This window comes from Pteropus medius, unplaced genomic scaffold (assembly GCF_902729225.1).
Source record: "Pteropus medius unplaced genomic scaffold, Ma_sr-lr_union100, whole genome shotgun sequence".
Lineage (NCBI taxonomy): Eukaryota > Metazoa > Chordata > Mammalia > Chiroptera > Pteropodidae > Pteropus > Pteropus medius.
This window is the reverse complement of record NW_024349227.1, coordinates 714668-735595: the sequence shown is the minus strand read 5'-3', so window position 1 is coordinate 735595 and position 20928 is coordinate 714668. Positions and strand designations below refer to the sequence as shown.

Sequence of the window (20928 nt, the reverse complement as noted above, 5' to 3'; positions counted from 1 at the left end):
ATGCCAATATCAACCCCCCAGATTAAGGTCGTGACAGTATGAACCCTCTGTTTCAAAGTTAGATTTTTTTCTCACGTGACAAAAAAGTACATTGTAGGGTATTACATGTGGTGCTATCATGTAAATGTTGGGTGCCAATTCAGTTGTTCATGTGATGATTTTAACATCAATGCTAATTCTAGCCAAATTACTTTTTTTTAAACCATCTCTATACCTTTTATACTTGACTGCAAGATGCCTCTCTGAAAAAAGGAGAGGATTATTAATACAGCTCATCAGGCACCATGCATACACCTAGTAGTTTGTAGAAATTTATTACTCCCTGCAGAAACTACACTAATGGTGTGGAAGCTGACCAATTTTTTATTATAAGATTCACGGCAATAATAAAAATAATAACTATAACTAATACTAAATGAGTGCTAACCATGCCTAGGGACTATTTTAAGTACTTTACATGTATTAACCTTTTTAATCATCACAGCCCTTTAAGATAGGTACTGGCTTTATCATCTTTATTTGTAGATAAGAACATGGGCAGAGGGGTTAAGTAATTGATTCAAGGTGATAAAGCTGGTTGGTAGCCAAATTGGGATTCATGCCTAGGCAGCTAGCTTCCCCTCAGTCATCCCCTCACGTCACCATGCTTTGCTGCCTCCCACATAGAAAGATGGCAGTCATTATATTGGTAAGCTAAAGGGCCAGTACTTCTGCAGGAAATCTAGTCATACACTGCCAGGACAGAATTTCCATTGTGCTGTTCTGATTCTGCTTCTTGCCCAGCTTGTCCAGAGAGGGTAGGCATCTTCGACGCCAGCCTCACTTCTTGCAGGATTGGCTTCTTTTGATTCTTTTATTTATCTTTGTCAAGAGTTTCCCTTTGAATTCTTCCCTGCTTGTTGGAACATGCTTTTTTATTTCAAATGAGAGAAAAATTAAATTCTCCTTCTTTTGAGATAGTATCTTATGTTTTTCCATCCTCATCATCTTTCCTTACGGTACTGGACTTTTTCTGATCGCTTGCTTTTTCTCCCTGATCCCACCTTTCTTTGCTTTTAAGCCCAGCCCTTAGGTGATTTAGGGTTTTTTTTTATTTTTGTGTGTTTCCCCCACCTTTTTTTTACCCTGTGCTCCTCAAATCATTTGGTTCTATAGCCAGCTTTTCCCGGTATTTACTCAACATGAAACTTCCAGTTATAAATTAATCGTAATTGTCTGCACTAATTCTTGTCTTCAAGAGATCATAGGAACCTAGGAGCCTCTCTCCTTCTAGTCTTATATCTGTCATCTTGAGCTAAGTAGTTATTGTTAAGGCTCGGGGCCTGGACTGAGAAGTAATGCTCTTCTATTTTTATTTTTTATGTTTTCTTTGATTTTTGAAGCAAACTAAAAACACTTTAGCTTAGATTTTCTTCAAGTAATACATATTTTTTCAAGATATGGGAAAATAAAAATAATATAAAGAAAATGATTACTTAGAATTGGTATTAACATTTTGGTATGTTTCCTTCCAATCTTTTTTTCTGGGTGCATTTTCTTTAGAAAATTAGGATTCTGTTGTATATTAAATTTTGCATAATTTTTAAACATTTTAAGTGAACATTTTTTCCATGTCATTGCCTCTTCTTTAAAAGCATTGTTTTTGATGACTATATGACATTTTATCTTCCGGCTGTCCCACAGCTCACTGATACATTTCTTATGGTTCTTAGGGCTGTGCCATCTTGACTGTCTACTGGACCATGTTCTGGTACATCCTAAAGCAATCAGAATCTCATGGTATCTTCTTGGAAGTCATTTGTTTTTAGGGTAATTAGGTGGCGTGTGCGTTCATTTGAAAATACCCTACTTCTATTTGATATAAGGCAAAGAAAGGAGTTTTCCCCCACTTCTTCTTTCCCTTTTTCTTCCTTTTCTGTCTTCCTCATTGTCTCTGAGCTCAGCTGAGACTCTAGACCTCAGAGCTATGCCTGAACCTGTGCTCTGGCCGGCTCAGTGAAGTTCTTTGACAATACTAGGTTTCAGTTTCCTCATCTTTACTGAGGAAAATTACTCATACCCTCACTCTTCCTTTCTAGAACGTTGTAAGAATCAGCAAAACTTGGAAAGGAGGTACTCTGCAGTTGTTAAAAGGACAAAAGATAGCTAATGTTGGTGAGGATGTGGAGAAAAAGGAACCCTTATACACTCTTAGTGGGAATATAAATTGGCGAAGTCACTATGGAAACAGTACGGCAGTTCCTCAAAAAATTAAAAATAGAACTGTCATATGATCCAGCAATTCCACTCCTTAGTTTATATCCGAAAGAATTGAAATCAATATCCAAAAAGATATCTGTACCCTCATGTTCATTGCAGTATTATGCACATAGTCAAGATATGGAAACAACCTAATGTCCTTGGATGGATGAACGAATAAAGAAAATGTGACATTATATATGTTATTATATATATATAATGTATATGTGTATATATACACACACGATGGAATATTATTCAACCATAAAAAAAGAAGGAAATCCTGCCATTTGTGACAACATGGATGAACCTGAAGAACATTATGCTAAGTGAAATAAGCCAGACAAAGATAATTAACTGTATGATGTCACTTATATGTAGAATCTTCAAAAAAAGCCAATTTCATCGAAATAGAGAATAGAAAGGTGGTTGCTGGGCGGTGGAGGAGGAGAAAATATGATGATACAGGTCAAAGGATTTAGATTTTCAGTTATAAGAATAAGTTTTGCAGGTCATATATATAGCATACAATTAACAATGCAATATTGTATACTTGAAAGTTGATGAGAGCAGATCTTAAGCATTCTCACCACACACACAAAAAGTTAATTATATGAGGTAATGGATATGTTAATAATCTTGATCTTGGTAATCATTCCACAAGTATATATGTGTATCAAATCATCATGTCGTCCACTTTAAATATATACAATTATATTTGTCAGTTATTCCTCAATAAAGTTAAGAGGAAGAAAAGAAAGTGTTCTGCAGATCTTTGGTTATGTTCATGTAGAAGAGTATGCACCTTATATACTGTCTTTTTCCTATACATACCTACGATAAAGTTTAGTTTATAAATTAGGTCTTTGCCCCTCTAAGCTAATCTTGTTTAGTAGTGTGTTATCATATAGAGTAGAAAGGAAATACAGAAGGCAAACTGGGAGATCCAGCCTCTAGCTGTTATCTCTTCTCCAAAGCCAAGATAATCCAAACCTTCTGCCCACATAAGCATTGCATCCTTTCCTGCCTTGCCTCTTCCCATGACCTTGTTTTCCCTTTGATGTTCATTTTGAGGTTGGATAGTAGAAAAAACTCTTCTCTTTTTGCAGCTCTCTGAGTCAGTGGCCCTCCTGGGCCTTTGGGTAGTCAGGGAGGAAAACTACATAGCCCACTGCCTGACTCTTCTTTCTTTAAAAAAAAAAAAAGAAAAGAAAACGCACCGCTTTATTTAAATCCAAGAGCACAAGTATCAGTACAAATTCTCTTAGTTCAATTTAAAAAATATTATTTAATTGTCTATAATTGTTTGATATTCAACCTGGCACTACAAAACGGTTGCAGAGCAAGCTTAAAACATGATTCAAGATCTTAGATTTATTACATCTCAGTTGGATAGATCGGCCATAGACTCACTACGGAAGCAGGTTACAACTCAAGACATCAATTTACTGAGTAGTACAGATAATTAGTCACCTATAGGAGTTTGGAAAAGGAACAGACAAATTCATGAGAGGTGAGTCAGGCAAGCTTAATAGAGGGGAAAGAATTGGACTGATGTTCTTTTAATTGTATGCTGCCAGGATTCTTAATATCCATCCATTTCTTATGGAAATACCTTTTGAATATTTCCATATTATTTGGTGCCAATTTCTTCTCTTGCTTCTTTGTCCCCATTAGAGATGCCACTCATGAGGCCAGTCTGACAGCAGCAGAGGCTTCCTGTTGGCTAGCAATGGGAGAGAGAAGTGGGTTGATCTTGGAGCCCGAGTGTAGAGGGCTTTGAATGTCAGCCCAAGGAGTTCTAGCTACTGCTGGTCAAAGAAAGCCATTGACCATTTTAGTCAGGGCAGTGAAATACTGAAAAACCATGATTTATAGTGGCATTGGTAACAGTGTACAGTGTGGTTTAGGGTGGAAGAAATGATTTGGAAGCCTACTTCGGTGATTCAGGGGGATAATAGAAACCAGATCTTGGATAATGGCAATGGGAACTGAAAGAATGGGATTTACTAAGAGGCACAGCAAGGAAATCATATAGTGCTGAGTGACCCGACATGAAGTAGAAGGAGGTAAATACTAGAGAGGAATCAAAATTCACTTAGTCATTCAACAAATGTTTACAGTGTGTTTCTCCTGTTCCAGGCATTGTGGTAGGCAATATAATACAGCAGACAACAAAACAGAAAAAGTCCTTGCCTTCTTGGAGCTTATATTCTAGTTGGAGAAACAGACAATATACAAATAACTCAGTAAATATATAATATATCAGATGATGATAAAATAAAGCAGGGGTGATAGGGATATTGCTGTTTTACGTAGGGTGATCATGAAAAGCATCATTGATAAATTGGTATATGAAGTGATTCTTGATGGAAATGAAGGATTTTGCTGGTTACCTCTCCAAAGAAAATATTTCAGGCAGAGGAAACAGCAGGTCTAAGGCCATGAGATGGGGGTGTGCTTATCTGGGTAGAGAAACAGCAAGGTGGTCTTGTTCACAGTAGCAAGAAGTGTGGCAGGAGATGTGGTTGGGGATTGGCCATAGGCTGCCAGGAAGAGGAGCCTTGGAGGCCCCTGGAGAGCCACATGAGGAGGGGGAACAGAATCTGACTCCTGTTTAAATAGGGTCATTGTGGCTTCTGTATTAAGAGATGACTGAAGGAGGAGCAAGGTAGGAGCAGAAAAGAAAGACCAGTTAAGGAGGCTTCTGTAATTTGGGCAGGAGATGAAGGTGGATTGGAACAGAGTAGTCGATGGGTGGCGATCATGAGAAGAAGTCAGATTCTGGGATGTATTTTGAAAATGGAGCGAATAGAATTTGCTGCTGAATTGAATGTGGCATGTGAGAAAAAATGGAGTCAAAGATGACTCCAAGCCTTTTGGCCTGAGCAGTTGGAAGTTGGAGTCGCCATTTCTTAGGGAAAGTATTTTGTGAAAGAGCCACTGATTTTAGTCCAGCCCTGTAATTAGTGACGAATCTGAGTGCCAGCAAGAAGTGATTTGCGTTAGGTCACCCAGTTACGTGGTAGCAGAGTTGGGACCAAACCCACCCAGTCTTCTGATTTTCATCTCATGCTGTCTCCAGGACACAACGTCACACTTCTTGAGTTCAGTTTTAGACATGGCAAAATGAAAGCTCTGTGAGAGTTAGGGCTGGAAGGGCAATTTGATTTTCATGGGTCGTAGAACCTAAGTGAGAAGCATACAGCTCAATGATGGGTACTCTGAGGGGTCAGGAAGAATGGGATCTGAGCAAATTTCATTAGATTTTGAGATTTGGAATCTTGGGAGACTGGCGTCCTCAACAGAACCTCCACTCGAATTTTAAGCACTTTTCTTTGTCTTATCCTTTCAGCTAATAGTGAGAGGGAATATAGTAGCATAAGTCCGAGACGGGGGTGTTAAAAAAAAAAAATCCCTTCCAACTCTAGCATTACCTTCTTGAGAGCTTTACCCAAGAATTTGACTTTCCCAGACCTCTGTGTGCCCATCTGTAAACTGAATAAGAAAGCATCCTTCTTGCCTACTTTGCCTCCTTGGAAATGATGTGAGGATAACCATGAAAAAGGAGATGAAACTGCTTTAGAAGGGAAATGTTGCATAAATCAAGATGTCCAGTTAAAAAAATTCTTAATAAAGTCATAAAAAAATCTTTACATTAGGGATATATGAAATGAAGACCACCTTGACCAATAAAATAGATATTCTTCTTTAAAACAACATGAAATATTTCACTATCATTTTGATTAAATCTTGCTTAATTACTATGTCCATTAGACTCACTGAATCCTGCCTGGACTTTTTAATTTAATTTAATTTTGTAGTCACTATTACCCAACCACAAAACAATTACCCTTGGCCCCCAAGGCCACACAGGTCTTTCAAGCATTTGTAGGATAGCATTGGTCTTTCTGATGAAACACAGGGTGAGACTTTCCATGCTGAGTTCGGAGGAGTGTGTCTGTTTCAGAGCTGGAGGCTGAAGTCCCAGTGGAGTTGAATTTTGTCCTTCCAACCCACTTCACATAACAGTATATGAAGAACAGGAATAAAAATTAATTGTACCTGCTGGCACTATTAAAATTATCAGTGCATATCCTCTCCTGGGCCAGGAAGATTGAAAAGGGTGTTGTAATCAGAGCAGATGATTTCTGACACATGGGATGGGCTTCCTCTCCAGGTTAGGTGTGAGGATGTGATCGGAGCTTGTTGCCTCTGGCCTGTCACCACATAGCCCGGGGCTGTGTAGAGACTCTGCCTCATCCTCTCACCAGCTCTGGAGGAAAGCTGGGCTCTTTCTCTCTCTGGATCAGACGTCTCTAAGATAGAAACTCAAGTCTTCTCACTGAAGACTAGTGTATTCCACCTGCTCATTCCTGACTGGAAGATGCAGTCAGGTGTCTTGGTTAGGCCAGGCCTGAGAGTTAGTTACACCTTGTTCAGATTCAACCTGAGGGAAATAAGGAATTGGGGTGCTGCTCCCTGGTGATTCAGCTGGTTTTAGCAAACATTTATTAAATGCTCTCTGCAAGCACCACGCCAGGCTCAGACACTTCTGCCTGCATGCCATGCATGCTGTGGTATTTGTTGGTTTGGAGGAGAGAGGCCCTTGCAGTGTATGAATCCCGATCTGAGAGTGAGGGTCTTTTCCCAGCTTTTACACTGACTTGAGTGCAGCCTAACTTTTTAACTTGTCTAGGACTTGGTTTTCTAATCTGTAAAATAAGGATTTGGACTAATCTTTCCAAGATTTCTCCCTAAAATTCTGTAAGTGTGGGAATTTTTAGGAAAGTGCTTGGTAAACCATTAGACACCAAACACATGTGAGATATAATAGTTCTATGTGTAGACAGCATGTTCACTCGACATATAGTTACTGAGTTCTGACCGTGTGTGACACATTGCCAGATACTGAGAAGATGTCATGACACGGCCCCTGACCCAAGAGCACAGTGTCTAGTGGGAGAAACAAATGCAAATAAGCAATGATAATGCAGTATAGTAATGGGTTCTCCAGTAGAGGAGGCATGAGATGAGGTTTGCCTTGTGAAGTCCTTTGAGTCTTAGGGGAGTGGTGCATAGGGATTCCTGGGAGATGAAAGAGCTTATGCAGAAAACAAGGGGATGTAGATAAGTGAACATGTTCCAGAACTATAGGTGCTATAGGGGAGGATGGCTGATCACAAGACCCTTTTAGGAAATCGCAAGCGATGAGGCCAAACTAAAGAGCTTATACTCTGAAGCGAACAAAGGGGGAAGCATCCACATGTATTTCTTTTTAACTTTTCAAAGTTATTTTGAAATAACTCCAGATGTAGAGAAAGGTCACAAAAAACAGTACAGAAATTCCAATATGCCCTTTTCCCTGATTCCACTAATATAAAAATCTCACATAACCACAGTACAATGATCAAAATCAGAAAATTAACAGTGATGTAATACTATTACATAATCTATTGATCTAAATCAAATTTAACCAGTTACCCCACTAATGTCCAATTTCTAGTTCAAGGTCCAGTTCAGGATTACACATTGTGTAAACTTATACCATCTCTTTAGTCTCCTTTAATCTCTAATATTTCCTCAATTTCCCTCAATTTTGGTTTGTCTGATATTTCTTCAAGGTTAGATTCAGAATAAGCAATTTTGGTAAGAATACTATGGAAGTGATATTGTATTCTTCTCAGATATTGTATCAGGATGCACTTGCTGTTGATTTGTCCAATTACTCATGGTGATCATTTTGATTACTTGGTTAAAGTAGGTGTCTGCCAGATTTCTTTACTATAAGGTACTGTCTTTCCACTTGCACTTCAAGTATCTTAGGAGGAGATTCTTCAAGACATTGTAAATATCCTATTTCTCCTCATTCTTTGCTCCTACTTTTTAGCTTCTATAGATGCTTCTTAATTGAAACAAGTTCAGTAACAGGTTTTACCAAGAGAGTACCATGGACAGATTTGTCTTTCAGAAAGATAATGCTAAGGCGTTGGGTAGGAGAGAGATTAGAAAAATGAAAACAGTTACAAAAATATTACAATAGTTCGTTTAAGAGATGATGACATCCTGAATTAAGGCAGTAAGAGGAGGAATGGAGAAGATGGGAGAGACATTCCAGCTATATTTGGAATCAGAATGAGCAGGGCTTGCATTTCGTGCTGTTGATTTAAATGCTGGAAATATTCTGAGCCAAGAAAAAACATCACATTTTTTTTTCTAGATTATCAAGTGTCTAAATGACCTCTGGGTTACTCTTCTAAGAACTAGAGTAGCCGTCTTTATAAAATATATTGTAGTTCTCATTAAATGAAGTTTCACAGGTTTTGCTTCTCCTTTTGAACAATTTTTAGACCAAATTTCTTTTGTTCGACCCAGAGCCTTTTCTAATCTCCAATGTAGATATGCTCCCTATTCAGTTATAGGATATGGTTAAGCGATATATTCTCCACATTGCAGAGGCTGCTTCCTCTGGTACTTTTCCAAAATTTCTGCCACTTGCTGGGTTAGTCGGTATCCTTTTCTCTTGGGTCAGATTGAGTACTCTGTATTCTAACATAAAACCTAGAGCTAAAAACCATAGTCTTATGATGTGACAATTTGAGGGAAGCATTTCTTAACTTTTCCAGAAAAGAGAGAAAATGCCAAGTCAGCAAAAAAGGGGGTAGGGGGTGAAAGGCAAAGACTCAGTTCTCACCCTGAGAAGTAGCATGGCGGGGATATCTGTTTACTAGAGGGTAGTGAACTATCTTAGTATAGCTTTTCAAGGGAGCTGAAAAGCATTTTAATTTTTCATGACTAGGAAGTTTATTGGGTTTTGTAGAACTACATGAGAACTCTGGGATTAGCCTCTGCATTTAGGGTTGTCCCTGACCCCAGGCCTACCTGAGCTGGGCACGAGGAGACAGAATTGAGGTCAAGGTTCCTTTTCCTCCAGAAGCTATGAAGGAAAGACCTCTTAGAATCTGGAGTCCTGCTTGCTAGGTTTCTGAAAATCCCCTCCTGGGTCATGAAACAATAGCCCTTTGACTATATTTCTGTCCACAATGATGTGAACTGATTAAACTGGCAAGCAGATAATGGAGAGAATGGGTTCTATGTCCCAAGCAGGAGGTCATGACAAAATAAATCTGTGGTCGATGAGAGAAATTTCAACACATATCCAAATCAGTTCCTCACATAGGTTGTCTGAGTTTCCCGGGCCTGCCTCATGGCCTCCTTGAGTAGATTTGACTCTTCTGGCCCATATGACTCAGGCTTCAGAGTTTGGGCTGGATGCCCACAAATCAACTCAGGGCAATGGTGATGAACAGTGAGGCCATCTTGGGAGAGAGCACAGAATAGGAAAAGAACATCAGAGCAGAAATCAGGTAACTTGGGTGGGGACCTAAGGCTCTGTTTGGTTTCTTTGTTTATTTTTCTTACTGGTTGAATTCCCTACCACAATTTTGAGATTCTTTTCTGAATAATAACTGTGGTCAGAGAAGCAGCTAAGGGAGGCAAATATGAATTAAAATCTGATTCTTAGGTTAAGACAATTGAAGTTTTCAGATTTTGTGAAGTTATTGATGTGTAGAGAGGAGACTAGGAGAGAAAGAACAGGCATAATTGTGACAAGGAGCTCTCCTTGCTAGTTCTGCATTCTAGAAACAGTGCTGATGAATAAATCCTGTCTTTTTCTCTTTTCTTTTTGCCATATCTTTTTGTTCTGTTTTGTTTTGTTTTTGCTTCTGAACATCTGTGTACTTGCCTAGGAAAATATTTCTCAACCTCTCTAAAATATTGAGGGTTAATTAAAAATTATAAAAATATGTATCCCAAACCTAGTGCACTCTTTAAGCCTACGGTTTACACAAAAGGTTGACATGCTCTGGCGCGGAGACCCTGACCCCATCTCCTCTACTTGCTGGCTTCGGCCCTGCACATTTTTCTTCGAAGCTCTAATGCCACAAAGAATGCGGAACTGACGAGTCCACCCTATCTACAAACTAGAAGGACATCTTGATTAAATTAGTGTCAAGGGGGGTGGAGAGAAAGGCACAGTGACACAAAGGGTGTTTTGAGGAGCCCTGTAGCGCCTGTGGAGAATGAATGTTCTCGTTAAATATGGCCATGACCTGCAGCTCCACACATGCCAGAGACACAGCTCAATTGTCCCCAGGAGCTGGGGGTGCGGATGCCATGGGGAGAGGCCAGCCTGCAGCGTTACTCTTCATCTCCAAGTTGAGAGGACGGCCTGGTACAGAAAGGCAGGAATGCAGGAAGGCGCGTTGTTGCTTTCTTTTTGCTATAACTATGGCGAGTGGTTCTTTGATCATGGTTGTTTTTGGAATGGATCAAAAGTGGTTTCCTTTCCCCTGGGTGTTTGAATCTTCCCTCTGCTCCTTGCTTCTCCTCTGGGTACTGAGGAAACTCCTGAAAGCACCCATTGTCTTAAGCCTCTTTCCATTCCTTCCTTGGGGCTCCCCAAGAAGATTGCTGCCTGAACTCTGTAGGGCAGTGCCTCCAGGACAGTGCTCACCCTTGTCATTCACCTCCGTCCTCAACTCATTCATCCTGAAGTCCCAAGACCAAAGTGAAGAACAAATGGACTGTTGAAGGCTTCCACGGGGCCACCACATCAGTGGGAAAGCAGTTATTGGAAACCTCTTGGCTCACTTCTGTCTGTACTATAGCCGAGGTACTGCATGAGACATACGTTTGCCATTTGCCCTTTGAACTGCCAGCCATCCAAATGCAGCAAGTGGATTTAAAAGCTGATTAAGTTTTGGATTCCCTTTCTCTAAACAGAAAATCCTTGCAGCTTTTTTTTTTTATTGGTGGCGGGGTTGAGGGGATCAAACCATTTTATTGAAGTCCTTTGAGGGAGGGTCGAAGTGCTGGGAGAACAATCAGATCCAACATCCTTGGCCCAGCTGTGACCTCCCCACCTTCAGAGCTACCAAAAAGCCTCACAGCTTATTTTTATAGCTCTTACATATATTACTCGTTTTAACAGATGGAATCACAGCCTTTTCAACAGAATATATGCAAAGATTTAAAAACTGATACATCAAAGATAGTCTTTTGTACTAGCCCTCTCTTTTTTGCTATGAAAGTTTATGGCCTTTTACCCTCTCATTTTCACCCAATAAATAACTATTGGGTGCTTAATATATGCAAGGCACTGTATAAGATGAGGAGACCACAAATATGACAAAATAGGATTGAATAGGAGTTTGTGAGTTCAACTTTTAATTCTACCATTTAATAGCTGCTTCCATGGATAAATTATTTAACCTCTCTAAGCTTTAGCATTTATAAAATGGAGATAATAATAACTACTTCATAGAGTTATTACAAAGACTAAATAAGGTTATGCCTGTAAATGGTTAGTGCACAGTAGGCACACTAGGTAAAATGTAAGCTACAATTACTATTTTTATTAATTACTAATGGCAAGATATAGTCCAGAGCCTTCAAAAGCTTATGCTGTAGTTGAAAGGGGTGAATACATTTGCATGAATAGCTCTCATCAAGGCAATGTAAGTATGATAAATGTCCCATAAATGGCGTAAATAATAATTGCTAGGGAATATAGGACAGACAGTAGAGGAAGAGCTCATATCCAGCTCAGATGTTCAACGTGTACTCGCAAAAACCTCATTTCTGCATTTGTGATAGCACTAATCAATCATGAAACTTTTTTTCAATTTTAAAAATTTGAAATATAATAAATGAGTAATTATAAAGCAAACACCAAAGTAACTAACCACACAGGTCAATATGTTTTACTTTCTTAGCACCTCAGAAGTTCCTGCTGAACACCTACCAAGTTACAACTTTCTCTATTTCCCCTACTATCCTATTCTATTATTTATTTCCTTGCTTGTCTTAAATTATATCCTCTAGGTATTCACCTCTAAACAGCATTGTTCAATTTTGCCTGTTTGTGGACTTTGCATAAGTGGAATCTAATGTATGAAGGCTTTTGTGTCTTTCTGCTTTTGTTGGCCACGGTTTGTGAGATTCATCTATGCTGTTACGTATAGCTGTTTATTTTTGTTACTGTAAGATTCCATTCATGAATTCTCTATGATTTATTTATCCATTTTGTTATCAATGGGCATTTGGGTTGTTTTCAGTTTGAGACTACTGTGAACATTCTTATATGTACATACTGTTGTACACGTGCCCAGATTTCTAGGGAATATACCTAGTAGTGGAATTGCTGGGTGAAAAAAGCAGGCATATCTTCTTCTTTACTATGAAATACTGAACTGTTTTCCAAAGTGGTCATTAGTGATTTTCATCACACCAATAATGTGTGAGTTTCACTTTTCTACATCCTTGCCAACATTTAGTATTGTCAGATTTTTAATTTTAGCTGTAGTTTTACTTTAACAGTCTTAAGTTTAACTATGTCATATTGGTTTTAATTTGCATTTATCTCATCGCTAATGAGTTTCTTATTTTTTTTTGACCATTTAGATATATTCTTTTGTGAAGTGCCTATTGTGGATATTAGTCCTTTTATTGGTTATATGTGTAGACATATAGTCTCCTACACTGCGCCTTGTCTATTTTTTCTTTTCATATTTTCTGTTGGGTAGTAAAAGTTCATAATTTTAGTACAGTTGCATTCATTTTCTTTTATGGTTGGTGCTTTTTCTGCCATGTTTAAGAAAGCCTTTCCTACTCTAAGGTCTTGAAGATATTTCATTGTATTATTTTCTAGAAGTCATAGTTTTGTTGTTCACATTATGGTCTCTAAGCCGTTCTCATAAAACCAATTTTTTATATATAGTGTGAGATAGGGCACAATTTAATTTTTTAAAAAACAGATATGCAATTTCCATATCACCATTGATTGAAAAATATATCCTCCCCCCGAACAAATACACACTCATTTTTTTTTTAAGAATAGATATCGAAAATTTACCCTGTGCCAGGTATGGTACTAAATGCTTTACTTGTAGGAAGTAGAGAGGTGAAATTTGAGCTTTCTTTTTAGTGAATGAAAAGGATTTCATAATTAGAAAGGGAAGAGTGAGGAGTCTGTGAGTATGGAGGGAGGATTGGAGTGGAAGGACATTCTATGTGGAAGGAACAGACTTTAGGACAAAAGAGAGCACAGAAATAGGTGAGGATCCTTCAGAGGGTGGTGAGTAAAATAGTTTGGCTAAATCAGAGTATTTATGAGGAAAGTAGTTGAAACAAAGCTGAAAAGAGCCATCCGTGAATGTTAGACCAAGGAGTTTGAACTTTATTCTGAGAGCATTTGGGAACTATGGAAGGTTTATTCATAGAGAAATGATATAATAGAGCTGCTGTTTCAGAAAGACGGGGCCTGTAATCCAGGGGCAGGATAAGAAGAGCCTGCAATGTGGTAACAGTGGCAGGAGAAATGAAAAGGAGACAGATGTCAGACATATCATGAAGGGAAAATCAGCAGCACATGGCCACTTACTGGAGAGAGAATTAGAGGTAATGATTACTTCTTTCCATTTTTATGCCAGTGTTATTTAGAAAAGGCCAGTATGTGGTCAGAGAGTTTGGCATAGTTGGTGAGGCTGACATTTTCACATATGTCCCAGGAACTAGATAACCAAACCTTCCTTAGATCCCCAAATAGCCCGGATAAGACTTTTACATGTGCTCATTTTTAGAACTTCATGTGGAGTTCCTCTGTTTGGTGGACTGGGTTGCCAGAGAATGCCTGGGATTTGAATCTGGATTCTCAATCACTACAGCTTATTTCACAAATGCCCTTTATATGAAGTAGATTCAGCCCCTCCTGCCCTTTGATGGATTGTGGTTTTTGAAAAGGCCCTAAGGAAGTAATGAGGAACCATATTTAAAACCTCAGGCTTGCTTCTCTTTTGTTTTACTGGAATATTTGGTTACCATGTCCTGGGAAATGAACAGCTTTGAAACATAAATATGATAGCCTTCATTTTTACTGGTATTCATTTATTCTTTCATACAGAGCAGCATATTTTAGTACTTATTAGGTATCCAGCGTTGCACCAGACCTGGTGAGGTACACATACACATAAAATAATCTATGTCTTCAAGTTTAAGCTTTGAGTTGTGCTTTAAAAATGGCAGTTTAGGTAATTCAGACCAACCCTTCTGCGTCTTTGGAGCTGCTTTTCCCCAAGAAGCATCATCCGCTATTCTAGAAAAGATCACTGAAGGCCAAGAAGCTGAGCAGAGCTTTTCATAGCCTTGTAGGGCTACCAGGACAAAAACTGGAATTCCAGGCCAGGGAAAGGGAACCCTGGTAAACTTCCCCAGGCTTTGGTACCCCACTGGGATACAGCTTAGAAGTAAGGGTGAATAAGAAATAGACTTCAGTAGCCTCACAGGGACTGCAGTCTAGCTTTAAATGATCTTAATCCCTAATTGGATTAAGGCGATCTAGGATAGTTAGTAGCTAGAAGCAAATTTAAATCCTCTCTAATGGAAGATGCTATTGTCCTAGGCCTGATATCTCTTTCTCATTCTTTTGTATGTACAGTGCTTGTAAGAAAAACAACAGACCCACAGGAGATCCATGTAACGTTATCAGACAAACTTTATGTTTAATATGTTTATGAAATCAAATAATAACAGAAAACTGAAAACTATAAAAAAGAATCAAGCAAAGTAAAATGGATCAAAGACATAAATGTAAGAGCTAACACTCTTAGAAGAAAGCATAGGCGTGTCTGAGGCCTTGCCACCCTGAACATGCCCGATCCCATCTGATTTTGGAAGCTAAGCAGGGTCAGGCCTAGTTAGTACTCGGATGGGAGACCACCTAGGAAGACCAGGTGCTGTAGGTATAAAAAAAGAAAAAGAAAAGAAAGCCATTGCATGTAAAATTCGAGGGACTAAAGAAAGCATGGGTGTAAATCTTCGTGATCTTGGGTTAGATAATGGTTTCTTAGGTATGACACCAAAGCAAAAGCTACAAAAGAAAAAACACATAAATTGAACTTTATAAAAATTATAAACTTCTCTACTTCAAAGGACACAATCAAAAAATGAAAAGACGACTTATAAAATAGGAGAAAATATTTTCAAATCATATATCTGATAAGGATCTAGCATCTAGAATATATAAAGAACTCTTACAACTCAACAGCATAGACAAACAACCCAATTAAAAAAAGAAGGTATGCAAATGGCCAAACATGCTCATGAAAAGATATTCTGCATTATTAGTCATTAGAGAACAAAAAATTAAAATCACAATGAAATACTACTTTATACCCACTAGGATGGCTATGATTAAAAAAAGAAAAATAAGGAAAGAAAGAGTGTTGGCAAGGATGTAGAGAAATTGGAACTCTCATACATTGCTGGTGGGATTGTGAAATGGTGCAGATGCTCTGAAAAACAATATGGCAGTTATTCAAAAACTTAAGCATAGAATTATCCAATGACCCAGCAATTTTACTCCTAGATCTATACCCAAGAGAATTGAAAATGTGCTAACCCAAAAACTTGTACATGAATGTTCACAGCAGCACTATTCATAATAATCAAAAAGTGGAAACAGTGCAAATATTCATCAGCTGATTAATGGATAAACAAAATGTGGCATATCCATACAATGGACTGTTACTAAGCGATAAAAAGGAAGTCCTGGTACATACTATAATATGGACGAACCTTGAAAACAATATGCTTAGTGAAAGAAGTCAGACACAAATGGCCACATATTGTATGATTCCATTAATGGGAAAAATCTAGAATGGGCAAATCCGTGGAGACAGAAAGTAGATTAGTAGTTGCCAGGAAGGGAGCAGGGGGAGGGTAGGAGTAACTACTAACAGGTATGAGGTTTCTTTTTGGAGTGATGAAATGTTCTGGAATTAGATAGTGGTAATTAATGTACTAGAAACCACTGAATTGTACACTTTAAAATGTGAATTATATGGTATGTGAAATTTTAGTACTGAGAAATACAGTAACTAAAATAAAGAACTCAATGTGTTTTAAACAGACGATTAGACAAAGCTGAGTAAAAAAAAAATAATGAACTGAAAGATAGATCAGAAAAAAATTATTACTGAAACTTAGAGAGATAAAAGGACAGAAAATACAAAAAAGAGCATAGGAGACTTTTGGGATATAGTGAATGGGCCTAACGTGTACATTTGAAGTCCCAGAAGAAGAGAACAGAGAGAATGGTGGTAGAAACAATGTTTGAAGAGATACTGGCTGTGATTCATCCCAAAAGAAGAAAAGATATCAAGTCACAGATTGAAGAAGCATTATGAACTCAAATAGGATAAATATAAAGAAAATTACATGTAGGTACATTATAGTAAAATTGCTGAAAACCGTAACAGGGAAAAATCCTTTAAATAGCCAGAGAGGAAAAAAAAAGTCATATGGAAGTTCTCCCTTATTCTCGGGGGATGCATTGCAAGACCACCAGTGGATGCCCGAAACCACAGATAATACTGAACCCTATGTATACTGTTTTTTCCTATGCATACATACCTATGATAAAGTTTAATTTATATATTAGGCACAGTAAGAGATTAACAACAATAACTAATAGTAAAATAAAACAATTATAACAAAATACTGAAATTAAAGTTATGTGAATGTAGCTCTCTGTCCAAATATCTTACTGTACTGTATTCATCCATCTTGTGATGATGTGACATGGTAAAATGCCTGTGTGATGAAATGAAGTGAGGTAAATGAGACATTAAGTAAAGTAGGGGTTACTTAAACACAAGCACTGTGCTACCGCAATAGTCGATAAGATAAGCGAGATAGCTACTAAGTGACTAATAGGCAGGTAGCATATACAATGTAGACACACTGGACAAAAGGATGATTCACATTCCAGGCGTGATGGAGCAGGACGATGTGAGATTTTATCACACTACTCAGAATAGCATGCAATTTAAAACTTATGAATTGTTTCTTTCTAGAATTTTCCATTTAAAATTTTGAGACAGCAGTTTCAGTTACCCATGGCAAGCAAAACTGTGGATAAGGAGGTTCCATTGTATCAACCTTCTAAGGAGCAACAGCAAGATTGACAGCCGTCTTCTCAAGAGAAACAAGAGAAGACAGGAGAAAATGGAATGGAGTGCTGAAAGAAATATCCTTCAAGAATGAAGGCGAACTAGACATTTTCAGACAAGAAAAATCTAAGAGAATTTATCACCAGCAGAATTTGCACTAAAAGAAATCCTAAATGGTATTCTTTAGGCAGAAAGAAAATGATCCTAGATAGAAGCTTGGAGATGTAGAAAAGAATGAAGAGGAAAAAAAGTTTATATGAGTGTACATCTAAAGGAATATTGACTGTTAAAAAATAATAATAATCTTGTGGGGCTTTAGGCATTTATAAAATTAATGCAAATGGCGACAATAGAATCTATGTCTAGGTGGGGGTGGGAAAATAGGTTTAAAAGTGTTGGCTAATAAGTGGTAAGAGTATTAATTTAGACTTTGGCAGGTTAAGGATATATGCTGTAATTTAAGGTGACCACTGGAGAAATAGTATATCTACCAATCGAAGAGAGGAGGAAACTCAATTAATAAAAAATAGCCCAAAAGAAGGTAAGATAGATTCTGGTAAAGGCAAACCTATAGGGATATGGAACAGCTCAATGGCTTCCAGCAGGAAAGGGTGGAGGAGAGTTTACAGAGGGGCAGCATGAGAGATTTTTTTGATGGATGTTGGTAGTGCACTGTGTCTTAGTTATCATGGTGGTTGCACACTCTGCATTTGTCAGAACACATAGAATATACCTAAAAAGAGCGACTTCCACTGAGTTGTTTCTTTGTTTGTTTTTTTGTTTGTTTTTTTAATGAAAGAAAGAAGGTTAAAGATAAGAGGAAAAGGGACCATAGAGATAGAAAAAATAGCATATAGCCAGTGGGTGGATTTCAACCTAAATTTATCAGTAATGACAGTAAGTATAAATTGACTCATGTAAGTCGAAAAACAGATTGTCAGACAGATTTTAAACGAAACTGAAGTATATGTTGCTTATAAGAGAAGAGACACACCTTAAATATAAAGATATAGAAAGTTTTAAAGCAAAACTATGGAAAAAGAGAGTGCTGAAAAATCAGACCAAGTAGGTTTTAATGCACAAAATATTATTAGTGATAAAGAGGGGAATTTATTAATAATTAAATGTTCAAGTTATCAGAAAGAAGTATATACTTAATAAAAGAACCTTAAAGTATATAAATAAAAAATGGGCATAATTAAAAGGAGAAATAGACAATCATCAACCTCAGTGGGAGATTTGATACACCTGTTTTAGTGGATGATTAAACAACTAGACAAAAAAAGAAAATCAGTTTGCCTAGATAGCACATATGGGCACTGTGCCTAACCACTGCAGCCAGATAGATACACTTTCTTTTCAGGTATACTCAGAACATTTATAAAGCCTGAATAGAAGAGGAAAAATTGAAGCGCTTAGCTGAGAAATCAGAGCCGGAGATTGGGAATCGCCAGTTCCAAACTCTAAACACTTTCCTTCTCATAATTCAGTGTTTTTTCATTAGAGATGAAGTACTTGCAAGAGGGAAGGTGTTCTCCTCTAAGGATACAGATCTTTTTAAAAATGCATGTGGAACATGACTGATAGGAGTGGTGGCACGTGTGGGCATAGTGTGGACAAGGACACAAGGCTGCAGACCACCACTGTAGCTGAAGAAAGCTGTCCCCACTCAGATCTCCATGCCAGCCCCAAAGAAATGCATTCGAATCCTCTGCCAGTAAAGAATTCTATCCAGTCTCCCAGAGTTGGCTTTCGGCTACTTTTGGGTCCAGCTCTGGCATCTGATGTGTCAAAAACATGTTCTCTCCATCACTGAACCTTCTGGAGCCTCTTTTTTCTCTCTTGACAGTGAGATTGTAAGGCAACTGCAAAAGTACTAAAACTACACAGACCCCTCAATGAATTGACTGCTCTTGGGTTCCTCTTTCTTAAAGTATTTAATCAGCGATTTTCCCAGATCCCAGGCATTTCCGGTATGGGTGCTGCTGACTGTTTAGCTTCCTTCCAGGGCACCCTCCTCTCTGTGTTCATGATGCCAACTTTCAGATGAGCTCTTTTAACTCCTGTTCTTCCAGCCTCCTCCCAGCTATCTGGGAGCCACACGGGCATTGTTCTCATCCCCCAGCTCCGGGAATTCCTTATTGTAGGAAGGCATGTGCTTGCAAGCACCTTGTCTTTTCTGGCTCTTTTTTCCCTCCATGTTGTCCAGTTTCAAGCCATTGACTGTTTTTCCTCCAGAGTTTATTTTATGGCTGCTGAGAGATTTGTGCTCTCATGTTGCCTGTTTACCTTTGTGTCTTTTGACCCCTGCGTCCCAGTCTACCCAACGGTACCATGGTCACCTAGATACAATTTCTATGCCTTAGTGTCCTGCTTGGGAGATGGGGTGATCACTCATCCTCAGTGTGACCTCAAGAAATGCTTTGTTATTTGTTGATTTATTGATGATAACCATTCTGACAGGTGTGAGGTGATATCTCATTTTGGTTTTAATTTACATCTCTCATATGATTAGTGATGTTGAGCATCTTTTCATATGTCTATTGTGTCCTTTTTGAAGAAATTGGTAGTTACAAAATAATCACAGGGACATAAAGTACAGCATAGGCAATATAGTTAATAATATTCTAACTGTATGGTATCAGGTGTGTACTAGACTAATGGGGGGATCACTTCATAAATTATATAAATGTCTAAATACTCTCTTGTACACCTGAAACTAATATAAAATAATATTGAATGTCAATTATAATTGAAAAAACTTTTTAATGTCAAAAAATAAAGAAAGAAATGCTTTGGCACTAGAAATCAGGGCCTGAAGACATTATTACTCTCCCACTGAAATCATTATCCGAAAGAATTCAAGGTGGGAATTTGCCAAGAAAAGGATCACAGTGATGACTTAAGAAATGAAGCCTCAGACTTGATTATCTCTTTCCTTTGAAGGGATATTGCTTTCAGCTTATTTTCTTAGTATTAGAATAAACCATTCTAAGAGATCGAAACAACCATGGGGGTACATTGATATTGTTATAGGCCTGTGTTTCAGACTGTGCCATCTGAGGTTTTGGGAGAGCAGAGGGCGTCTTCCTGCCCCGAACCTCTACCCCACCCTTGCCCCAGTCCAGTGTGTCACAGTCTTGTCCAAATTATATGCTTCCCTGACAAGACGCTCTGGTCAATTGCAACAGAGCATAGTAAGTATCCACAGAAGGTGGGAGCTGAATTCATGGAGTTTGCTGTCATGCCAAAAAATGGATTTTTTTTCCCAAGGCCACTAGCATCACAATGGGTTATCAAGTCTGACTACTTATACATTCTAATACTTCTGGAAAAATCTTAAGGAAATGGCTTTCTGAAACAAGTGCCCTAGAGGAGAAAGCTCCTGGGTTTCATTAAACCAGATCTTGGTAATGGGCAGTATTCGTCTTACTGACCTAGGCTGTAGCGAGCCCCTACCTTTGGACTTTTAATTTATGTACCCAATTGAACCAAATCCCAGTTGTGCAGCTGAGAAGGATCTTTTCCGTTTAATCTACCTGGAGGGATAAAAAGTAATTCTATCTTCTTTACTTTCTTCCTACAATACCATCCCCCGCCCAATTTCCTCCTTTCTCCTAAACACCTAGCTTTTTTATTGTGTTGTTCGTTTTTGTTTTTTTTCCAGGAAAACTGC

General features: G+C 38.3%; 1 protein-coding gene and 1 pseudogene across 10 annotated transcripts in view; both read left to right on the top strand.

Moving 5' to 3' along the window:
- The window catches only part of SRGAP2 (SLIT-ROBO Rho GTPase activating protein 2), a 229612-nt gene that overhangs the window by 128093 nt on the left and 80591 nt on the right, over positions 1 to 20928 (top strand). The gene's annotated exons all lie outside the window — the stretch shown is intronic.
- On the top strand, positions 14926 to 15044 carry LOC120618024 (uncharacterized; annotated as a pseudogene).